Consider the following 24826-nt stretch of genomic DNA (forward strand, 5'->3'; position numbering starts at 1 on the left):
GACAGTCTCCCAGTATCTCTACAGAGGGATGTGAAGACAGTCTCCCAGTATCTCTGCAGAGGGATGTGAAGACAGTTTCCAGTATTTCTGCAGAGGGATGTGAAGACAGTCTCCCAGTATCTCTACAGAGGGATGTGAAGACAGTCTCCCAGTATCTCTGCAGAGGGATGTGAAGACAGTTTCCAGTATTTCTGCAGAGGGATGTGAAGACAGTCTCCCAGTATCTCTACAGAGGGATGTGAGGACAGTCTCCCCGTATCTGTACAGACGGATGCAGGGACAGTCTCCCAATATCTTTACAGAGGGATGCAGGGACAGTCACCCAATATCTTTACAGAGGGATGCAGGGACAGTCACCCAATATCTTTACAGAGGGATGCAGGGACAGTCACCCAATATCTTTACAGAGGGCTGTGAGGACAGTCTCCCCATATCTCGACAGAGGGATGTGTATGTAAAGAATCCGGTCACGTGCATGTCACTATGGAGATGCCATTAATTATCAAACACTATACAAAAAGATTTATCTTTCTCAGCTTTGGATTATTTATAACACAAGAAAACCTTGCAGCTGGGACTTTTGAGGTGTTCTGTTGGTTAGTTGGTATTAAAAAAGTTAACGACATGCAGTGGAATCTGTCCACCTTTGACAGGAGACATTCAGTGCACAGGGAGTCTGGCTGTCTGTCTATCTATCTGCCTATATATATCTACTGTATATACCTTCTGTTTCTCTGTCTGTTTGTCTACACATGCAGGCATGCCCCAGCACACACAACAAACACCAGGTCATTCTTTGCTAGCCTTATAAAGTCATTAGAGAAAAAGAGATTTGTTTCAGTAACCTTCCAATCCATCTTTCAAACCAAAAATGTACAGCCCATTAAATGGACACAACGTCCAGGCCATTACCTCAGGAGAAATCCCATTCCAGACCAACCTATAGCTAATCTTCGAATGATGGAAGAAATGCCACCAGCAAAAAAATAGATATTGGTTTCAGCTTTGTGCAAGTCTTCACAAGCAGAAGAGAACGTGCTGTCTGTGTATTTTCATATTGACTGTCCTTGGGAGCTCAGGACACATTAAAAACAGACACTGAGGAGATGTTCACAACTAACCCAAAACGAAGGGGAATGATGTCATTACTACTGATCTCCTTGGCTGTCAATTTTAAGAGATGCCTGATGGGATGAGGAAACTTAATCACGAAGTGTCTATGATTTCACTGACATCAATGGGCCCTTTAATCTCGCATAACTAGATTATGCTCTGAGAAAACAAGGTTATGTTCTGCTCTAAACGAAAACTGGTGAATCTTTTTCCTTGAAGGGCACAGATTAGAATAACTACAAAGAGACATTTGTCTCTGGGAAGGAATTTGCTCAGTCACGCAGGCATATCTTCATATTTAACCCTTCATCAATGGCGTTTGAAGCTGACTTTGGGCATCCATTTGTCAACTGAGGCTTGGTTTAGTTGTTTCCCCTAACCACAGATGTAGGATCTGCTTTTTCCGTAACCCAAAACGAACCTTCAACGTATGGCAATAAAAAAAGAACCCACCCTACACCAGGTGACAGGGCCAATGTCGACCTTACCATGCTGGCTTAATGTTTTTCTGAGTATCTGTTGATGTCCTTAAAAAGCATAGATCTCACACTGCACTTTAACACAAACCAAAGAGCATACATTAACAAAAATTAAATTAATGATCAAAGAGTTTTTTTTGGGGGAGGGTGTATTTTATGATCAAAGCACAAGTGCTTATATTCTTATGAACTGTGCTTTTATTCTGCACATTGCACTTTCTGGATGACACCAGAGAATGTGGTTGTGCAGCAACAGGCATATAAAATAAGGTTTTTAAGAGGATTGGGATCCTGACTTCTAATTAGTGTCACCGAACATAGTGATAAGATAATGAGAAAACTGTCCCAGTGGCACACTATTGCCTTCCACTACACAGGGGATAGGCATCCATTTTGGATGCAGCCTTGCAGAAAAGACTGTTTCAAGAAAAAAAAAAAATATTGTGCATTGTGTTCACAGATAATGATATGGACTGTTTTGTTGGTCTGTGCACGGCCCTGCATGACTGTGTCCTTGAAGTCAGCCCTGAAGGTTAGCTAGTGCAAAGGATTTCCAGTAGCAGCCAAGTTATTTGCATTAGTCAGCCATGTTGTGCTAGCGGTTTAGTCAACTAGTTAGCAAAAGGGGTTACTCTATATGGGTGTGGTTAATCAATACTTATGGCCAGATTGGACTCGAGTTGACACCCATTCGTTACGATAACCGTGTGCTGTCAGTGGTTAATTCGGGGTAATTTTAGGCAGACACAAGGCCAGATCTAGGCATAAGAGACATAAGCGGTCACTAGGGCCATAAGCGGTCAAATTTTGTTTAGGGCCGCCAAAAGGCTAGAGTCGGCATTGGTCAGATGGGTGAACTGATGAAAGGAGTGCATAGGGCAACAAGACGAACGTTTTGCTTAACAGAGTTGCTCTCCCATTGGCACCGAAGGGAAATGGATCTGTTGAGGTCTCCCTTCCACTTCCATGGCTGATATGGAAAACTTGAAAATGCCACCTAGTTATCTAGTGAAGGTTAAATTACTCGGAAATGTAATCTACATCAGGACAAGATGAATGACTTTAGGAAGAGTGAATATAATGCAATTTCCCTAAATAGATACACATACTTGACTTAAGATTTTAATTTCCAAGCTTGATTTATTGTACTGGACCACGTACAGCCTCGGGACATCCTTTAAAATACATAAAAATGGCTGCAGTAGACCAATCCCAGGACATGAAGGGAGTACACATCAAAGATCTCTTGTGTGTGACCATTATGGAGAAATGGGCCGTCACCCCTCTTACAGAGGACATAGAGTCACGCAGACTAGTATACACATAACGTCAATGTAACAGCTACTAAATTGTTTGATTTCGTATAGATGGTAAATAACCTAATTAAATTCAGGGAACCACCCTGATATGATAGCTAATTCTGTTGATAGTTCATAATTCAAATGAATTCAATGATTTGCAGGTCAAATAAACATTCTCTTGCATATCTGATAGCCTGAGTGCCAAAACGGATACAATTCATACCATCACCCCCACAAATAACTCACTGCACATTCTTACACAAAACTGTTTTGGGTGTAGATAAAAAAAAAAAACTCCAAATTATTTTTGGAAATATTTCCAACATCCGAAACGCCCAAATTATTTTACGACCCGCTCACGTGGAACTGACATGAGGACGTTCCGCTGTTAACCTGTGTGGTCAAAATGTTTTGGTCACGAATAGAGCTCTAAAACATCTGTTTTATAACTCTCTGAAGGACCCAAAATCCAACACAGGGCCACCCGACACCTCATGAGTGCTACTGTACATAGAAAACATGACATACCAAAGCAAGCCACTAATAAATACGCATCCACACCTTGCACCATCGTCGAGTGCTTCCCCTGAGCTCTCCGGCTTCCTCACCGCGTGCTTTCCTGCTCACTGGTTTCCTGAGCTGTGTTTTGTACTTGGCTGGCTCGATCTCTCTCTGTCTCTTTTTCTCTACATCTCTCTCTTCTCTTTCTCGTTAAATCTCTATATATTCCCATCTTTATCTGTCTGTGTTGGGAAGTAGTCTTCCGCTGCTTTTTGTGAACATTTCTGTCAGCGAAAGAAGCCATTAATAAATCATAAAGCACCACAGAAGACAGACAAAAAGCATCTCACCCACTCGCTAGATCGAGGAGACAAACGCGCACACACACAATCACACACACATACGTACACACATATGCACATACACACCCATTTATTAATTATTGCTCAGATTATATTGCTATTTACTAGGCTCCCCCCACGTGATATATGTGTATATACTGCAAATACTCTACCCACCAGTTTACTCAATGTTTGAAACCTCGTCTTTATTCACATTCCTCTCCTCATTATTTACATTTCTATGAGACAGGTAAAATCAAGCCACCAGGAATCGATTGACAGTATATGGCAATACTGGTTCATTGCCACACTGACACCGTGGAAATGCCCAGTGAAAATCCAATGTGTACTGCACAACACATTGTGGAAAATGTGATTAAGGCCAAGGCTGATTTGTGCCACTGTGTTTTCTTCAGCGGTGTTTAGCTATTGATTGTTGCGAATTGTTTCTGTTGCTTGTTGGGTGACTGCAGTCAAAGTAAATGTGCAATTCATTTACTAGTTTACTATCAGGGGCAACCAAGCCATAAAGGGTCTTATCCGCCCCAAAGAGCTTCACAGGAAGACACATTATGTCCGGTCCATCTGAATACACAACAAGTACGATATCTAACAGACAAACAAATACCTTGAGCTTTTACATGGGCTTTCCTAAAATTAAATATGGGCAGAGTTTCCAGTACTGGAACTTCTCCACTGTTAGACAGCAGTGTTGGTTATTTTGAAATTGTTTCAATAGTATTTGAACCCTTGTCTGAACGTGACATTCAAAGTATTCCCTCGTTTTGTATTTTTCCTTATTTTATTGTATTACCACATGATATCAAAACAGATTTAATCAGGAGTTTTTGGCACTGAGCAACACAAAAAATTCCACAATGAAGCAAAAAATGTAACTGCAAATTGTTATATATTATTAGAAAGTAATGAATATCATAAGCAGTTACCCTCTTTGCTATGACACACCTGAGTCCAGTTGTCTTTAAGTTATTAGTTAACATACACATCTCTGGGAGTTCCCACAAATAGAATAATTCCAAACAAAAACTACTTTAAGACAAAGGAACAAAGAAAATCTGGGAAAAGTTTCTTCAAAAGCACCAATCAGCGGTAGGATATAAGAACATTTCCAAGGCATTAAATATCCCCGGGGCATAGTGATTCCCATTATTAAGAAATGTAGAGGGTATGGCACAATTGGGAATCTTTCAAGAATAAGCCTTCATCGAAAATGTTGTATCCGGGCAGGAAGGCCACTCACCAGACCAAAATATAGCTTTTTGGCCTAAATGCTAAGAGCTATGTTTGGCACAAAGCGAAACACCACACATCATCCTGGGAACACCTTCTGTGCTGTGAAACACGGTGGTGGCAGCATCACGCTATGGGGATGCTTCTCTGAGTCAGAACTTGGAAAGCTTGTAAAGACACAATGGATGCAGCAAAGTACAGAGATATCCAGGAAAAAAATACCTGCTGAAGTCTGCTAGAGTCCCTGGACTTTGGATAAGATTCATCTTCCAGCAGGACAATGACCCCAAACATACAACCAAAGTCAACTGGAGTGCCATAATAACAAAATGGTAATTGTCCTGGTTTGGCCCAGTCTAAGCCGGGACCTCAATTAATGGAAAAAGTAAAGAATTGGTGTTCACCAAATGTACTCATCCAACTCAATGGGCAAAAATGGCTGTACTCAGACATGCACAGCTGGGAGAGATGTATCCAAAAATACTCTGTAACTGCTGCCAAAAGGGTTGAATACTTACGCAATCCAATATTTTCTGTTTTGCGTTTGTAATGAATTTAGAACAATCTGTAGTTTTTTTTTTTTTTGCTTTGACCTTCTGAACTTTTGTGTTGATGAGCGGCAAACCCCCCCTAATCGACTACATTGTGATTTCCACGTTGTAACACAATGAGATACTGTATGGAAAAGTCCAAGGGCGTGAATACATGTCAAGAACCACCGTGCAACACATTGTCACTGCCATGAATTGTGGAAGGTACCCATGAACTGAAAGCCTCCATCAGAGGAACAACACTTTCCGAGGTGCTCGGCCACCCAAATCAGACACCATAGGTATTCTAGTCACAGGCAACGTTGGTTAATTGATCGTGTTCACCGTGACTGAGAGGGATGACCACAGTGCCGAAGTTTAAATAAAACCAGAGTGAACACAGAGGACAGAGTAACAAGTACAGCAGAGCACATCTTATTAATTTCACGTTTTAGTTGGATACACACCAGGGGAGATGTAATACAGCGAAGCCATTTTGTAAAAAAAGGTCCCAGTCTGATTCAACAATTCATTCGACTCCTTATGAGATTTTTACTAATGCTCTGTTAAATGTTTAGCTGTGTTTTCTTTCTCTCTGTGGCCCTCTCTGACATAACCTTTGAGAGGTTCTTTTCATATAGTTTTCTCAAAATAAGTAATATATATGCCTTAGTAAATAACACCTACAGGAAGATCCAGGAAGAAATGTAAAGAGTCTCTGATGCACATTTAGCTTTTAGATGTCAATAAGGCATCCATCTTAACTCTTCCTTTATATGTTTAATAGTTTGATTGAACAGAGCAGACAACCAGCCCAGACTCTTTCCTCTTCTCATCAAAACAAAGGGTGTGAGAAACGTCTACCAGGCGCTTTTTTGAACGCCTGGTAAATTCGGTTAGTGTCGGCAAGTCTTCATCTATATAGGCATTCAATTCCTTATTGCCATTTCGCACAGCCTTCTATCATGAAGCACAGGACAAACACCTTCACTCACCAGTTCCCAGATTCACGTTGCGACCTTATAACTGTTATGACTGAATGACTGGCACAATGTCTGGCTCCTCATCGAGACGCATCTGTCAAAAAGCAACCATTTTCTGTCTATTAAGGTTAGTGATGTGCCGGGCATGTCAGGAACAGACTGCGGCTGGCTAGTGGCTATTATTCATACTTGGAAGGTGGAGGATTTGATTGAGGCTATTCAGAGAGGGGGGAGAGGTGTCTGCCTTTTAATGCATGCCAGTGAATTGTGGAGGGGACCGGTAATAAGGTTTGGGGAGAGTGAGCAATGGAAAAAGAAACACAGATGTGACACAGTGTTAGAAAAAGATGGAGGGAGTGAAAGAGAGTCCCAACAGAGTAAAGACACTGTAGGCTGAAGGAGTGAGGCCAGTCAGTTTTTAGTTTGACAAATTCCCCAGGTAAATGTGGTGCTATAGTAGGATTTTCCTGCGTGACATTAGTGACCACTGCCCAGTAGTTGGTGCAAGAGATGTGACAGTTCCCAAATCAAAACCTTGTCACATTGAGTAACTTCAAAAAAGAGAATGAACGAGCTAAGGTTTTCTGCCGTGACCTTGCATGTATTTCCGCTATCCCCGAGGGGTGCCAGACAGGGTTAGAAAGACCCATGTTGGGATCTCATTTGAAAACAAAACATTATCTTAGGGGTAATGTGGCACCACTCCTGTCAATACTGAGTCTGTCAGTGGTTCATGGACAGGGTTGAGGTGGCGACAAAAATATAATTGGAAAAGAGTAGGTGATGTTTGTTCTTCCCATCTCTCTATTTAACTTCCTAACTCCATCTCCCCCCTTCATCACTAGCTCCCCCAGGACCCACCCCCACCCTCCCTCAGGACCCACCCCCACCCTCCCTCAGGACCCACCCCCACCCTCCCTCAGTACCCACCCCCACCCTCCCTCAGGACCCACCCCCACCCTCCCTCAGGACCCACCCCCACCCTCCCTCAGGACCCACCCCCACCCTCCCTTATTCGCTGTCTCATTCTTTTTGGTGTCTCTATTTATCGAAGCTATGAGTTAAAGAGGCCATGGTCAAACCTCTAAAAATACTCCCCTGTCTAGGGAAGGAAATATGAAGGGAGGGAGGGAGGGAGGGAATGAGTCCACTCTATAGAATGGTTGAGAGGCGCTCTAACATCTCCTGTACTGGGTTGTACTATTTTTGCTGTTCACTTTGCTACAACCAGATTTCACAAGAACATTCTCTGGTATTGTACTAGGGCACAGACATCACAGCTTACAGTGAAACTGACAGAAATTACTGCGTTGATAAAATTGTAAAACATTGTGTGTAACATCCACTTAATGACTAAAATGTAAATGTACAAATATGGCTAACATTAGCTAGGCTAGGGGTTAATGTTTGGGCAGTGTGATTGCTGTTGTGTGTGTTTTGTGTTTGTAGGGGAAAATTATATTTCTGTTACACTATATAACATGGCATGATGTTTGAGTAAGTAGTGTAAAATAGAAATATTTTACAACATGATGTTTCTCACCATGAAAGTAGTTTATGGGCCAGTAAAATATGTCATCCATGTTTAAGTTAATTTTCAAAAGTTGTCTTACCTTTTTTCATGACGCAAATACACAGAATCTACATTCAGACATTCAGACCATTAACTAAATGTAAATTGTGCATAACAATTTTCATATATGAACTGGAACTGAACTGGAGTGAAATATTTTAAACATTTGTATCTGTTTGTATTTTTGTTCCGTATACATTGGTGTAATGTCAAATTGAAGACAATGTGTTGATCTCTGAAACGTAAAGGACGTAACACGCTTGAAGTTACCATGAAAGTCTTGTCCAAACTAACATTAAATTATGCATTGGCAATGAATACTAATGCTAGTGTGGACACTGGCCCATGCTGGGGACGTTTTTAATAGGTTATTGCAAAGGTCTCTACTGCGCTGTCCAAGATCGGGATCTGATAGCTCAAGCAATCATCCTGTGTAACACAAAGCAGATATCTTCCTCACTCCCAGACACGACCCACCTGCCACCTCTCCTCCACACCCAGACGCACACACACGTACACGCACACACACACACACCAAAATGAAATAAGATTTTTTATGCTTCATTGGTGCTCATCTATTATAGATCAGCAAGGTTATTTGTGCAAACATTCAAATAGGCTGGACTGGTAATTACTCTGAATTGAAAGGGTCCCACACTGTGGTGCTGAACACTAGGCTCCCTTCTCGACCCTGGTTCAACCCCTGGTGGAAGTCATTCAGATACAGTTAGGTCTGGAAATGTTTGGACAATGATGCGATTTTCATGATTATTTCTCTGTACGCCACCGCAGTGGATTTGAAATGAAACAACTGAGATGCAATTGAAGTGCAGACTTTCAGATTAAATTCAAGAAATAATTCAAAAATATTGTGTGAAACGTTTAGGAATTGCAACCATTTTAATAAACAGTCCCCTTGTTTCAGGGGCTCAAATGTACTTGGACAAATGAACACGATCCTAAATAAAATGTTCATTTTTAATACTTTGTCAAGAATCCTTTGCAGGCAATGACTGCTTGAAGTCTGGAATGCATGGACATCACCAAACGCTAGGTTTCCTCCTTTGTGATGCTTTGCCAGGCCTTTACTGCAGCTGTCTTCAGGTTTTTCTACCTAAAGTTTGGTCTTCAGCAAGTGAAATGCTTGCTCAATTGGATTGAGATCAGATGATTGACTGGGCCATTGCAGAATATTCCACTACTTTGCCTTAAAAAACTCCTGGGTTGCTTTCAAAGTATGTTTTGGGGCATTGCCAATCTTTAAAGGGAAGCCCCGTCCAATCAACTTAGCTGAATTTGGCTGAATCTGAGCAGACAGTATATCCCTATACACTTCTGAATTCATCTGGCTCCTTCTGTCTTCTGTCACATCATCAATAAACACTACTGACCCAGTGCAATTAGAAGCCATGCATGCCCATGCCATCACACTGCCTCCACCGTGTTTTACAGATGATGTGGTATGCTTCACATCATGACCCGTTCCAAGCCTTCTCCACACATATTTCTTCCCATCATTCTGCTACAGGTTGATCTTAGTTTAATCTACCTTAATGTTCCTGTTATCTCTCTAAACAATTTTTTTTTGCAGTCTAAGGATGGCCTGTTTCACTTGCATTGAGAGCTCCTTTGATTGCATGTTGTGGGTTCACAGCAACAGCCTCCAAATGCGAATGCCACACCTGGAATCAACTCCAGACCTTTTACCTGCTTAATTGATGAAGAAATAAGGAAGGAATAGCCCACACCTGTCCATGACACAGCTTTTGAGTCAGTTGTCAACAAGAGGGGCTACACATTAAAGAGCTATACTTCCTCAACCCTTCCTCCAATGAAAGCTGAGGGACTGCACTTTGGGGCCCATATTCATTATTTAATGGTACCACGGAACCGCTGGGTCCGTGGTTAATTGGAGCTTGGATCCTGCTGGAACAGAATCCAGCACCTCTCAGACTTTCCCTTTGTTCCGGCACCTACTATGCTATACACAGGTCCGGTCTGATGTGCATTAACTTGTCTTTTTCCAACTCTGTGTTCGCTGTGCATGGTAAACATTCTGCTAAAAGCAATCAGAATTCAAAAAGTTGCCTTTTCCTGTAGCCTCTTGCAGCCTCAGCACTGACAGACAAGGTTATAAAAGTTTTTTACTTATTGTTTTCCGCTGTTTACACTACAAGTGTGCTTTATTCGTGTCAATTTGCCAACCGGATCCATACCTCTCCTGCGCCCCAATGTGTTCCGGGACTTCCAGATTTACAAATTAAGTGCTGCGTTGACCACAAAGCCAATAAACCCCACCCATCTGGCACTATGGGGCAGGATACAGCTCTGTGTAGACGCTGTCTTAACAGAACGTTTAAAATCCCCATCTCTTTAAGAAAATGTTTAAGACTAAGCAACAGTGAGCTTCAGTTTCAGAGCAATTTCTCAGGAGGCAACTGTGAGTTGTTGGACCTAAGGTGGTGCTGGAGCGTAACATGTAGTCATTAGCAGAGAGTCGGAATTCTGAACGATTGGCTTTTTTTGTTGTTAGCTTTCCTTGGAGGATAAACCATTTAATTGTGGGTTTAGAAAAGCATGGCTTGAAGCCATTGTCAGTTTATGTAGCATGTAAATCATGTCAGCAGCAATTTGTTTAATGTGTACTTTGTAGGAAGGTAATTTAACACTAGTCGTTACCCTTGGAATATATACAATACTTACTACTCACATGCAGTTAACCACTGCCACTACATTTCAAACAATTTCTCCATCTCTCCTCCTTATTTTCTCCCTCTCCCCTCCTTAATTCTCCACCTCTCCTCCTTACTTCTCTATCGCCCCTCCTTACTTCTCCATCTCCCCTCCTTATTTCTCCCTCTCCCTCCTTAATTCTCCACCTCCACTCCTTATTTCTCCCTCTCCCTCCTTAATTCTCCACCTCCACTCATTATTTCTCCCTCTCCCTCCTTAATTCTCCACCTCCACTCCTTATTTCTCCCTCTCCCTCCTTAATTCTCCACCTCCACTCCTTATTTCTCCCTCTCCCTCCTTAATTCTCCACCTCCACTCCTTATTTCTCCATCTCCCCTCCTTAATTCTCCACCTCCCCTCCTTACTTCTCCATCACCCTCCTTACTTCTCCATCTCTCCACAGTGCCCTGAATAGAAACATAGACAGACCCCACTGTGCCCTGAATAGAAACATAGACAGACCCCACCGTGCCCTGAATAGAAACATAGAGAGAACTCACTGTGCCCTGAATAGAAACATAGACAGACCCCACCGTGCCCTGAATAGAAACATAGAGAGAACTCACTGTGCCCTGAATAGAAACATAGACAGACCCCACAGTGCCCTGAATAGAAACATAGACAGACCTCACTGTGCCCTGAATAGAAACATAGACAGACCCCACCGTGCCCTGAATAGAAACATAGAGAGACCCCACCGTGCCCTGAATAGAAACACAGACAGACCCCACAGTGCCCTGAATAGAAACATAGACAGAACTCACTGTGCCCTGAATAGAAACATAGACAGACCCCACCGTGCCCTGAATAGAAACATAGACAGAACTCACTGTGCCCTGAATAGAAACATAGACAGACCCCACAGTGCCCTGAATAGAAATATAGACAGACCCCACCGTGCCCTGAATAGAAACATAGACAGACCCCACAGTGCCCTAAATAGAAACATAGACAGACCCCACCGTGCCCTAAATAGAAACATAGACAGATCCCACAGTGCCCTGAATAGAAATATAGACAGACCCCAACGAGCCCTCAGTAGAAACATAGACAGACCCCACTGTGCCATGATTGTGAGCATCATGCCAGTTATTTCCCTGACATGAGCGGCTCACGGTTCTCTTAACAGTGTGGCAGGTTACTTCCAGGAGAAAGCAATTGCCAATATAATACATAGGGACGGGTTTCAGCATTTTCCAAAGCAGTGAGTTCTCCCTGCCACCTGAAGCAAACCCACTGCTGTCGTAGCTGGGGACCGTCTGGTACACAGAGGAGTATTTTCCTTGATGCTGCGTGAGATGTTTCTCCAAGGCCGGCAGAATCCTCCTCGACCACAGAGGGGTCCAAACAGTGACCTGAGGGATCACGCCAACCGTGGCAGCCGACCATACCAATGCCCCGCCCCATTCTGTACAGACGGCAGAGCTTGGCCGATAGAGCTGTTCAAAGCAAACAGCTCCTCACACTTTGAGACGCCAGCTGAACATTAGACTAATTTGACCAATTACATGTAATCGCCAAAAACAGAGGCTGCGTTCAACACGCCCGCCACCCTCCCTTGCATCCACAAGGTATCTCGTGACTCTAATCCGGCTCGCCTCATGGAGTCATGCTCAGCAACTGTGTTGTGAGCGAGCAGACACATCGCAGGCAACAGACACAACCGAGGCAGACAGAAAGACGACCTGCTCATTTCATATCCGTATGCATCTCTATGCATTAGGTGCTGACGGACCCCGGCCCATAAAGCACGCACTGCTACCAGGAAAGGTAAATCAAGAACACAGACCATGTGAGGCTACTGCTAGCTGACAAATTAATATCTACACTGAAGCACTGAGACCTCTTTAAGACATCTTTTAAGTAGGTCTTAAAAGAGAAGTGAAAACTGGAGTCGGTATACTTGAAAAAGTCTAGTGGTCAGGTTGAGTGTACAGAATTCATTTTGTTTCACTTGCCTTGGTTCCTATTACAGTAACACGATGAGACAATGCAAAGCATCCAGCTCATAGCTAACAACGTTTAACAAAAACTGCTCAATTCCATTCACATGTCTTCCTGGCGATCAGTGTTCCAATCTAGTTGCCCTGGAGATAACAGTCTGGATTACTTCTGTTCAGTACTAACTATCACCCGGCAATATCAACATCCACTTCCTATTCGATATTCTTTGTTGCTCTCTTTTGCATTTTGGCTGCCTAATTGGAAACGGAGTTAGCTTTTTCCAACAGAGCCCCCTGTCAATGATTTAACAAGCGTGTCTGACTTTTAAAAACACAAACATCTTCTGGCATATGGAGAGGGGCTGTTTGACATTTTCACAGACTAAAGTATTCACACTTTCGACTACATTGGAGATGTGGAAAATGCTCGGGAGGGTAATTTAAGGTCCTTTAACAGAAAAACACATACACTCGTTGAGCCTGATTTGAATGGAAACAAAGCTAAGCTATGATCTTTACAGGTTTGAGTAGAACTGAAAGGGGATTTTTACACTGAAACAAAACACGCGTTGATATGGACACTTGAGACTTGCCAGGGTTTGCACAAAAGCAGAGAAAGATGGCGTCATTCCTTTGAGTAAGGTCATTTAAATATACACAGTCGCAACTTCATCCATTTGCGTGAGCTTTAACTTCAAAGCAGATGCCCTGACAATTTACAATATCTGTGTATGTGTCCTGCTGCGCCTGAACTCCTCCCCTCACACCTCAGCCCAGAAGTCAGTATAATGACGATATAAATCTCGGTCTCCTCTCTTGTCAACCAGCTATGACACCTCCTATACACAACCTAGGCTTTGCACTGGATGCAACCGGCCTGAATAAAGATGCTCGCGGAAGCCGTCAGCGCACAGGAAAACAGCTTTCTCCCAGAATTCAGAACTGTTTCACGTTGATGCAACGCGGTGTAATCTAGCTGTCCATCTGAGAACCAGAGTGCACGCCTCTGTCTCTGCAGATATCCCATACAGCCGGAGACATACATTGTGCACGTTGCTGACCTGAACCCAACCCCCACGAGCAGATGGGAGGAAATGGTTGTGACCTGCCCTTCGTACTCTCAGGGGTCACAAGCTTGTTATTTTTACCCGTTAAGTAGGTTACAGTAAAACAGTCCGAGTTATACTGCATGCAGGTTTTTGTGAAGGGAGGTGCCACGTGGTTTGGGCCCGGCCAGAACACTCAGAAGCTGAACTGACATCCACAGAATGATGCAGGAAGGAAGTGGTGTTCTGTAAACATCAACAACCAAAAGCTTATGATACATATTTTAAAACAGGACCCTATCCCTGTGTTGGTGTGTGTGTGTGTGTGTGGGTGCGTGTGCGTGTGCGTGTGTGTGTGTGTGTGTGTGTGGGTGGGTGTTTGTGTACTACAAGAGAGAGAGTGGAAAATGAGTGCGGCTGAAAGAGACGACATGAGTGAGTGCGTAAGAGTGTGAAAATAAGAGTGAGAGAGAGTGAGAAAAGGAGAGACACTCAAAACTAGCTGCAAGTGCCCCTCCCCCCCCCCACACACCCAAATTGAGGGCACTCCACACAGTTAGGCCACGCTATTGAGGTCATTAAAAAAAGGCCTTGTTCAAAGGACGCTGGTGCTAAGCCCAAGGTTTTTCTGGATTCAGGCACATTATAGTCCACTCACCACTCAGGGCCAACAACCTCTCTTCCCCTCATGGCACTCCTGCTCCAGAAGAAGAACTAATGAAGTCTATTGGCAATTATGGATTACTGTACAGCTGAATAAAGGGTGAGGAGAAATCCAATTGATTGCTTTTGATTGGTTGTCTATCTTAGGCCGGGCTAGCATCTGTCACTCTGTACATTAAATGCCATGACTCATTTTAGCTAATAGAATAAATGACTCTAATTGTGGGACCAGAGCAAGGAGGTGGTCATAATCTCTTGTTAGCAGAGTCATCATTGCTCCGTTCCAAAAACAACCACTACGTCAAAAGGGGCTAGCATTGCCACTGCCAACTGGCGCTTCAGCAGATTTCAACTGGATGGACATGCTTATAAGCAATATGCAACAATTCCATTGTGGCTATTAGAGGGAACCGAGGTAATGTTGGATCTACCTAAGGTTGGGGAGTAACAGATTACATGAAGTCTGTCACATGTAACTGTAAAAACATGAAATGTATTCAGTTACATTACCAGCAAAAATATTGTAATCCGATTACAGATACATAGATACATTCTAAAAGAACAAGCTTGCGGAATACTTATGACACATTTTATTATTTTATTTTATTGTCTTAAATACATTACTATTCAAACCACAGTTGTGGGCCTCAAGTGTGTGTGATCAGCATGTGGGATGAGGAGGCACGATTTCAATTAGAGGCCGCAACCTCAACTGAATACAGGTACGCCATGTGATTCTACTTGCTCTGGACCACAGAAAAGTGAAATCATTGGTTATCACTGGCTGCTGACAACCTTGACATTAAGCTAAGAATCTAGGTGTAGAATCGCTGTGTATTTCTGTATCATGAGTTTTGAAAATGAATCACTGGTTTTCCTAATAATCGCAGGTTACGTTTGCTCGGGTAAAACGTATCTGTGTGCAGGTGTTCACATTGGCACATGTGCTTGTGCATGCCATGGGTTTCTACAAGCTTTCAAAAATGTTGGCGGCTGTCTGGCAAAATGTCCAACATCTGCAAATTTAGTGTACATGTGAAAAGCTTCAGATATGTTGGTCTTTATAAACAATCTCATTAATATATTTTTCTCGAAATTACTATTAATTTTTCAACAATGTTTGGAAGCACTAGAAACAAAATTAACAGAAAAGGCTGAGCATCCTTAGATTCTGGGTTATGTTCAGGATAAAAGTCTTCTTGAAGATCATGGGTTTCTGAATAAAGTGGAATGACTGAAAATCTGACAGACCTTTAGTGTTTTATGTATAGATGTAGTCCAATCTTTATGCTGAAATTGAAAACAATGTTTTAGAAAATACAAAATATTCACAACCTTTTTATTTCTACACATTGTCTTGGACTACATTTTTATAATTTGTTTCAATTGATTTATTTGCCATCAATCTACCCACAATACACCATAATGACAAAGCAAAGGCATTTTTTTGAATTGTGTATCAATTTATTGAAAGTGAAATATCTCATGTAAATAAGTACTTTTACCTTTTATTCAGTACCTTTTCGAAGCACCTTTGGTAGTGATTACCAGCTTTGAGACTTCTTGGGTATGTGTCTACCTGCTTTGCACCCCAGAGTTTGGGCAGTATTTTCCAAATTAGATGGCGAGCATCGGGGGAACTGTGATCTTCAGGACTCTTCACTGTTTACTGGGGTTCAAGTCTGGGCTTTCGCTGGCCCACTCAAGGATATTCACAGACTTGTCTGAAAGCCACTCCAGCCTTGTCTTGGCTGTGAGCTTAGGGTTCTTGTAATGCTCAAAGATGAATCCTCAACGCAGTCTGAAGTCCTGTGTGCTCTGGATCATAATATCTTCAGAGGCTTCTCCATTTTGCTTCGTTCATTCTTCTCTCAATCCTGACCAGTCTCCTAGTCCCACTGAGAAGCATTCCCATAGCATGATGCTCCCACTACCATTCTTCACCGTATTGATGGTGTTAGCCAAGTGATGAACATAACGTTGTTGTTGCCAGACCCAGTTCATGATGGTCAGCCCTAATTATTTGAATATAGTCTCATCTGCCCAGATCATATTTTTTCTAATTTGCCTTTTACACAGGTGGGGCTTTCATCTAGCCTCTCTACCATGAGGGCACGATTAATGGAGTGCTTCAGAAATCGACGTCCTTCTGGCAGGTTCTCAAACCTCTGCAGAACCTTCTTGCCCAGTTACTTAGTTTGTCTGGACGGCCAGCCCTAGGATGAGTCTTGGCGGTTCCAAACTTAGTTAGTTTCACAATGGCCTTAGTATTTCCACTGTATTCCTAGGAAGTTTCAACAGTTGAGGAATTTGTTTACAATCTTAACCAGATCAATACATCAACGCAATTCGATCTATTTAGTTTGCCACAGATGGACTCAGATGAAGTTCTAAATACATCGCATGGACCAGTCAAAGGACCCAGGATGCATCAGAAATCACTCTGGAATCCCATGGCAAAGGTTCTTAATACTTATGTACATGAGCTATTTCAGTTTTTCCTTTTCATATAGATTGGAACACATGACAATGCTTGGCTTTGTCATTATGGGGTACTGTGTTTATATTGAAAGCAATTTGAATTTATTTAATCAGTTATAAATGTTGTCCACAACACAACAAAACGTGGACAAAGTGAAGGGGTCTGAAGAGATCCCAAAGGCATTGTACATAAACCATAATGTAATGCAAAATCCATTTATGGCCAGATAAAGTATGTAAACTCAAATATTTATTGAAAAAATAAGTGTTGTTAAATTGGTTATATTCCAAATTGTCTTCGAATGTCTGTTAACATAAAAATTGTCAGATTATGTTACTGAGTTTGAGTAATCCAAAAGTTACCTTACTGTTTACAGTTGTGCACAGGTAACTTGTAACAAATTGATTACATTTAAAAAGTCACCTACCCAACCCTGGCTGGAGCTGTCATATTGCTTTTCCCTACCATTTTTTTTCAAACCTATATCTACACGAATAGCCTAAGGCTAGTGTGATAGCGGTAACTATCGCACTGCGTAACTATCACCCAGGTAACTGCGTAACCTGGTCGCGATCCGCGAGAAAAAGGAGAATAAGAAAACAGTAATGCCACCCCCCATACTACACACACACACATATTAGAAGTTTGTTACAAAGCGTGTCAACCTTTTACTAAGTTACAGCGGACATAATATGATACGCTGGCCCACGGCCGACTCATATGTGTTGTTGAATGCAGGCGTACTTTGCTACCAACACTCCCATCAGTGCCACCTGACATCCCAGCGGGTGGTAAGCTCCAGGTTTTTTTCTGTCCAGCTTTCATCCAAATAGTGCGAACATTTATTCTGCAAGTACATTTTCTCGCTGCGAGGTTTGCAGAACATCAGATATGCCAACTCAACAACCACAGACTTCAGGATACCGCAAAGGGTCAGCGTTGACAGTTAGTGTCGAGTCCCGATCGCACGTCGTCTTACCTTCAAAGTAATCGAACCCGGTTTTGTTTTACTAGCGCTTTCGACAGCCAAGGAAATTGTTTTGCATGAGTCGTGGCTGGAGAGGCTTTTTGACTGCATCTGACATTGTGGCTGCTGGCTACACTCAGTTATCATGCGCAAAATAACAACACTCGGAGAAATAGCTCATACTATATTCATGAATTCCTAAATATGACACTTTCTCGTCCTCGGTCGAAATTTGCCACTCGGCGCCCAACCCTCTTCTCTCGCAACATCTGACAATCAGTTCAGCAGTGTGACTAGCAAATGTTATTTCAATTGTTGAATTCTTTTGCTGCAAATCGACCTAAAAATCCTTATTAATACACAAAAGACTAAAAAATAGTGGGAAAAAATTACATACTCTCTTTTCCCCCCACACGCCGCATCAATTCATTTCTGTATAGCCTAACATTGGAGTGCCAGAATACTCAACACAGTAATTAAAACCACCATCGACAACAGTCGAAATAAATGTATGCCAACCACGTACTGTAAGCAGGGGCCGAACAAGTAGCTTTCTAGACATAAATATGTATTTTTCAGTGCCTTGTTTTTGGTTAATATATGTATTTCATTTGCATGAACCACAAACTATGTTAACCAACCTTACCTTCTGAGTCCGGAACTTGGGTGTTTGTCGGTCTGTAGAATGATTAAACCAGACTATCCTTGCGATTATCCTGCTATTTCGGGTGTTAACTTCCAAATAGTGCTATATTTTGAAGACCAGCTGTAGCGTTTTCAGAAAAAAAAAAAGCTTATGAGCACTAGTACGACAAATGGACACGGGCTCCCGTTTTTAAATCGCACCATTGGACGTCGAGTTGAGTCTGTTAGTCATCCGTGCCGTCTGTCTGTCTCTTAGTGGAAATGCGAGCGCCCCGGTTCACAGATATCCCCATTACTGTGCAGTTCATTCACGTTTGCATTAGGGGACAGTCGAGACAGGGGCTCTATGAGGCAAAGCATGCAGGCGAGGGAGGGAGGGAAGGAGGGAGAGAGGGAGCGAGAGAGAGAGAGAGAGAGAGAGAGAGAGAGCGAGAGAGAGAGAGAGGGGGAGAGCGAGATTAAGACAGAGATTGAGAGAGAGATTCCCAAACCAGAAAAGCACATTTGAATTGAGAGAAAGATTCAGCACCACGGCCAGCTCACCGCACGCCTAGACTAGAGAAGGCTACATTGGTGCTTCCTTTAATCAGCGATTGACATGACGATTGAGGATTAGGAACGAAATTGGAAGATATATCGCTGCACTAAAAAATAAATAACACATGCTATTTAATTAGTATACCATAAGGCTTACATCGCTAGATTTCCCTTAAACCATGAATGTAGATGTGGGCCTGCTTATAAAACACTGGAATTTCTGACGTGGAAAGCACAGTAGGAGATCTTAAATTGCCTTATTAAAACCTTCTCTTCAACTGACGGGGTTGATATGAGATCCCAATGGGAGGTCGCAGCTGCAATAGAAAGGCGCTATAATATATTCACTGTTGTTTTAAAAAAAAATATATATATATATATTTATATATATATATATATGTGATATATACGCCCCTCCCCCAAAACATTCATTTTATCTGTCTCTTTCACACACACTCATACACACACAGACACACACACACAGACACACACACACACACACACACACACACACACACACACACACACTGCCCTTTCACCACAAGAAAAGGCTAGAATCTGTGAAAGGGCGATGACAGGGGTCAGAAGGGAGGAAAATCCGTGACTGTATGAAGCTGCAGACGAGAAGATGTGAGTAATGCTACTGTAGTAGTATAGTGTGAACGCTTCCTTACTGTCATTTAACGCTGACCTAGAAAACTAGACAGGTGACAGTGAAACAACGTAATGACTTCCATCTTACTGCAAGGAAACGGTGTGTGTAGCCAAATGTAACTGAGAAAGTATACGAAAATTACACTTACACAAAAATATACATCAATATATTTATTGTGAAACGGGATTATCTTGCCAGGATTTAGTTGGATGTTTACAAGTTTTATTATCACTGAGCATTTGGGATAACAAATAAAATAACCTACTCTATGGATTCAGTACTTTTAGTACAGCTGTGACCAAAATGGTAGTATTGATTGTACACACCTTGGTAAATACCTGCCAAATGATATAATAAAATGTAATTGTGGTTTATCAGCTCAAGCTTACACTCAAAATATGAGAGGAATCTTGCCTATATTTCCAGAAAAAGGAATTAAGCTAAATAAATATTATTCTCAATATTACATTTCACTAATATTGCCAAGCCTAAAAATTCTGATTAACCAGTTCTAAGTATCTTGTGGTAGTATGTTTAGAGTCTACAACGACTTCCGGTTTTACTGGGGTGTAAGTACACAGTGACACATGCCAAACTAAATGACTTATCAACACGGCAAAGGTCAAAGAACACAAATGTAATGAACTTTCATAAATTAGGCGATGGCTATAATCTATACATGCCTGATAATACCCATCTTCATTGTCTGGATCAGATAAGACATTTAAATCAGCATTTGTCCCCACGACCAGTGAGGAGGATGATTTGATGGGTTAAAAAGGACTAATGGAGCACGGTAAAGAATTGCAAAGTTTGGCTCAATCTTCGGCTCCCCAAGTCTCCAAAACTTAGATTAGATGCCATATCCATGACCACACACTGCACTTCTCCATAGCCTTTGCTCTCGTCAAGACATAAACATCCCTGCTTGGGTTTGGCTAAATGTATTTAGATCTTTGATTGTGACTGAGTACTATGGTCAGGTGAGACAAAACAAGCGCGTTTTGGCCAGAAACACCAGAGGCGAGCTTGTTGTGAAAAGGATGGTCATGCAGGAACAATGCCCTGTGATCTGTGGTGGTGGATATGTGACGCTGTGGGTCCTTGTTGCTTGTAAAGGCCATGGATGCAATGTTATCCATACACGCATGGAGATTTTACAGAAAATGCGGATCCTTCAGCCAGGAGACTAAAACAAGGTTTTTGTTGGATCTTAATCTGTCTGGAGCATTCCTCCAGATCCACACAAAATATTTTTCCCGTACCAAGGAATCAAGCTTTTGCAATGGATATTCCAGTTCCCTGATCTAAAGCCCATTGAAAACCTGTGGGGTGAGCTGAAGAGCAAAGTGCAAAAGCTAGGACCAAGGACCGAGGGATCTGGCGAATATTCTACATGGATGAATGGTCTCACATCCATTGCTAAGTGTTCTCCTATAGGAGAAGCACAATGTGATATAATGCACTAAATAAAGGGGTACAGTATTGTGACAAGGTTTTGGAATCATATGTATTTGTTGATTAACTATTTGTTGTTCTTTGTACATTTTCACCACTATTAAAGATTTGATTTATGTCATATTTTGTGTGTAAGGTCAAGCTATTAAACAACAGGATTTTCTAAATGCCTTTTCCTGAGATTAATTTTTTTACTTGTGTGGTAATAATTCTGAAGAGCACTGTAAATCCAAATAGTCTTCTCCTGCTTTAGTGTTTTTTCTTCTGTTTGGTAAACCCAATCTAGTTTAATTGAAGATAAATTCATTCTTATTAGAGCTTTTATTAATCACTACCTTTTGCCTGTCGTATCTTGTTTTGTCTTCTGTCAGTTTCTAGCCATAGACTTCAGTGGATGTCAAACATTTTAGAAAAGAAAATAGGACAATGGGTTACTTCAAGCAACACAAACTACAGATGTCTTTTGTCAGCCCTATTTCTGTGTGAGAAATTAAGCCAATCATATTTGAAAAGACAATTGTTTATCTGGAGAACAATGCTGATATTAAAATATACTTACAGTAAAAAATAATTACTATTAATGTGTTGTGTGGTTGTCCTACTGAGCTATCTTATAACACACTTATCAAGTTTCTTGATAAGGTCTATTCAATGACTAAAGCATAAACTGTAAATGTTTATACTTGCATGCTTATACAATGCAGCCAGTGTTACATTAAAACTTTAAATTAAAGAAACGCTGTGCATCTTTTACCAACAAAAACATTTAGATAAAACATTTTTTACAGTCAAATTAATATACAGAGTTCATTGGTTTATTTGCCAACACACAACATATCACAGAACCCAGTACAGTTAGGTCCGGAAGTATTTGGACACTGACACAATTTTGAATACCAAATTAAAGCTGAGAGACTGCACTTTAAGCCCATATTCATTATATAACTGTAACTTGAATACATTTTGGTTAACATTCTAAATAACAAGACTTGTGTCAGTGTCCAATTATTTCTGGACTAACTGTACATCACATATTAACATTACAGTAAATGTTTTAGTTGTTCTTCAGGATGGTGAGTGTCAGTCTCAGATAAAAAAATGTGTCTTCAATTTACAACTCTGTTGACTTGACCTTACCAATAGAATTGAGTAGCTAACTGAAAATTAATATGGAATGCATTATCACAACAAACCTACACATGATGTCTCTTTCAAAAACAGCAAAAATATAAAAGAAAATATATAAACAACAATTACCATTTTCAGGGAGGACCGGTTGTTGGGGTCTTTTTACCTACAGGTAGGTGTAGCTGTGCATTGACAGTAGACGGTAACATCGCTGGAGTACAGGGCCTGAACAATTAAATGTGTGACACGGCAGTATATTCAGTACTGGAGAGGTCGTGTCAAAAAATGTCACCATCCCTGACATTGATAATGTTTCATTTGGCAGTTTTGTTACACAGGAGGGGGTAGAAGCTGTCCATGTCTCCGATGGTTCCACACATGAGGCACTGATGCCACCTGCCGTGGTGTGGTCATGTAGAAAATAGTCTGAGGCATGGGTAACTGTTTTTCTTTTAGGGCCTTCTTGTGCAGTGCCAAACTGATGAGGTCTTGGATGACGGGGAGCGGGTCACAGGCGATGAACTGGGCTGTTTATCCACCCTCTGAAGAGTCTCGCTATCAAGGGTTATGTATCTGCCATCCCAAAAGTACAGGTTTACAGTATGTTTTGTAGTGAATGATGTAGCTGTCTCAGTTCGTGAGACTACATCATTAAATAAGTCTTTGAAGAGATTAGCTCTATTTCCATATAAGTATGTGACAGAAGAAAGCCTACAGTAACCATGTAATAATAATAATACTGATATTGTGTTATTGGAAATCATACCTTTTTTGTATGTAAATAATAAACAAGACCTTTGCAAACACAACCATATTGTTATTTTTTTCCAGTAGCTTATGAAACATGATTTTTACGTTTTAGTCAAAATGAGCCTTCGTTAGCTGGAACCGAGGCTGGGCATTTGTAATGTTTGAGAGATCTAAACAAAACAGTTGGATTCAGTTTTTTTGGGGAAAAAAGTATTTCCAATCACTTGTTTCAGAAATGTGTACTAAGGATGTGAAAATGTAGCTCATTTGAGAAAAAAGCACCAAAGCAATTGTTTAGCTGGTTCTCATTTTGGAGCTTTAGTGGAAAGCTCGGAAGAGTGGGCTTACAAGACAGGTTGAATTTCAAATTGAGATTTATAGTAGATTTGTGGCAGAACATTTTTCAATAACATTTATGCAGTGCATGCAAATGGTGTGCCCACATACAGTATTTCAAGTGAATGACAGAAAGGTAACTATTTGCAATACGATCTATTGTATGAATGTCTCCTGACGCAATGCATGAAATAGGAAAAAAGGCGAAGGAGCTGTCTTTTAGATCTAGGTGTCACGGCTTTGGGCAGCAGGACATCTTTTTTGCGTTTTTTCCACTAGCAGCCAATCATTTGGTGTTCTGCCACCACAGATGTTTTAGAATTTTCTCTCCTCTTCATTTCACTGTGAATTCCATTTCAAGGATTGGGTTTTGATGTTGGATGTGGGCTTTCATAAGGTTCTTTTCGGTGACGACACCTGCAGAATATTCAGTGGGCTCTCCTGACTGACATTCAGTACATGGCTCTACTGACTAGCATTAGCTACGTTGCTCTCCTGACTGACATTCAGTACATGGCTCTACTGACAAGCATTAGCTACGATGCTCTCCTGACTGACATTCAGTACATGGCTCTACTGACTAGCATTAGCTACGTTGCTCTCCTGACTGACATTCAGTACATGGCTCTACTGACTAGCATTAGCTACGATGCTCTCCTGACTGACATTCAGTACATGGCTCTACTGACTAGCATTAGCTACGCTGCTCTCCTGACTGACATTCAGTACATGCCTCTACTGACTAGCATTAGCTGCGCTGCTCTCCTGACTGACATTCAGTACATGGCTCTACTGACTAGCATTAGCTACGCTGCTCTCCTGACTGACATTCAGTACATGGCTCTACTGACTAGCATTAGCTATGCTGCTCTCCTGACTGACATTCAGTACATGGCTCTACTGACTAGCATTAGCTATGCTGCTCTCCTGACTGACATTCAGTACATGGCTCTACTGACTAGCATTAGCTACGCTGCTCTCCTGACTGACATTCAGTACATGGCTCTACTGACTAGCATTAGCTATGCTGCTCTCCTGACTGACATTCAATACATGGCTCTACTGACTAGCATTAGCTATGCTGCTCTCCTGACTGACATTCAGTACATGGCTCTACTGACTAGCATTAGCTATGCTGCTCTCCTGACTGACATTCAGTACATGGCTCTACTGGCTAGCATTAGCTACGCTGCTCTCCTGACTAAAATACAGTACACTGCTTTACTGAATGACATGCAACACACCACGTTAAAGAAGCAGTCCAGGCTTTCATTAGAAGCAGAGTCAATGGAGGCACTGGATATGTCGTCATCAGATGAGAAAATCCCGTGATGACCCATTGGAAAATATGACACTGTGGATGTTGCCTGTTCGGCATTCAGAGGTTGGGTCAAACCCGCGAACCCAGACA

General features: G+C 41.7%; 1 protein-coding gene across 4 annotated transcripts in view; it reads right to left on the bottom strand.

Moving 5' to 3' along the window:
• The window catches only part of dlgap4b (discs, large (Drosophila) homolog-associated protein 4b), a 142484-nt gene extending 123617 nt beyond the window's left edge, over positions 1-18867 (bottom strand). For all 4 annotated transcript variants that reach the window (XM_029114325.2, XM_029114326.2, XM_029114324.2 and 1 more), the window contains exon 1: positions 18553-18867. The gene's annotated coding sequence lies outside the window, so the exon portion shown is untranslated. The remainder of the gene's footprint in view (positions 1-18552) is intronic.
• Positions 18868-24826: the final 5959 nt, after the last annotated feature.

The sequence above is a fragment of the Esox lucius genome, chromosome 17, assembly GCF_011004845.1.
Source record: "Esox lucius isolate fEsoLuc1 chromosome 17, fEsoLuc1.pri, whole genome shotgun sequence".
Classification (NCBI taxonomy): Eukaryota; Metazoa; Chordata; class Actinopteri; order Esociformes; family Esocidae; genus Esox; species Esox lucius.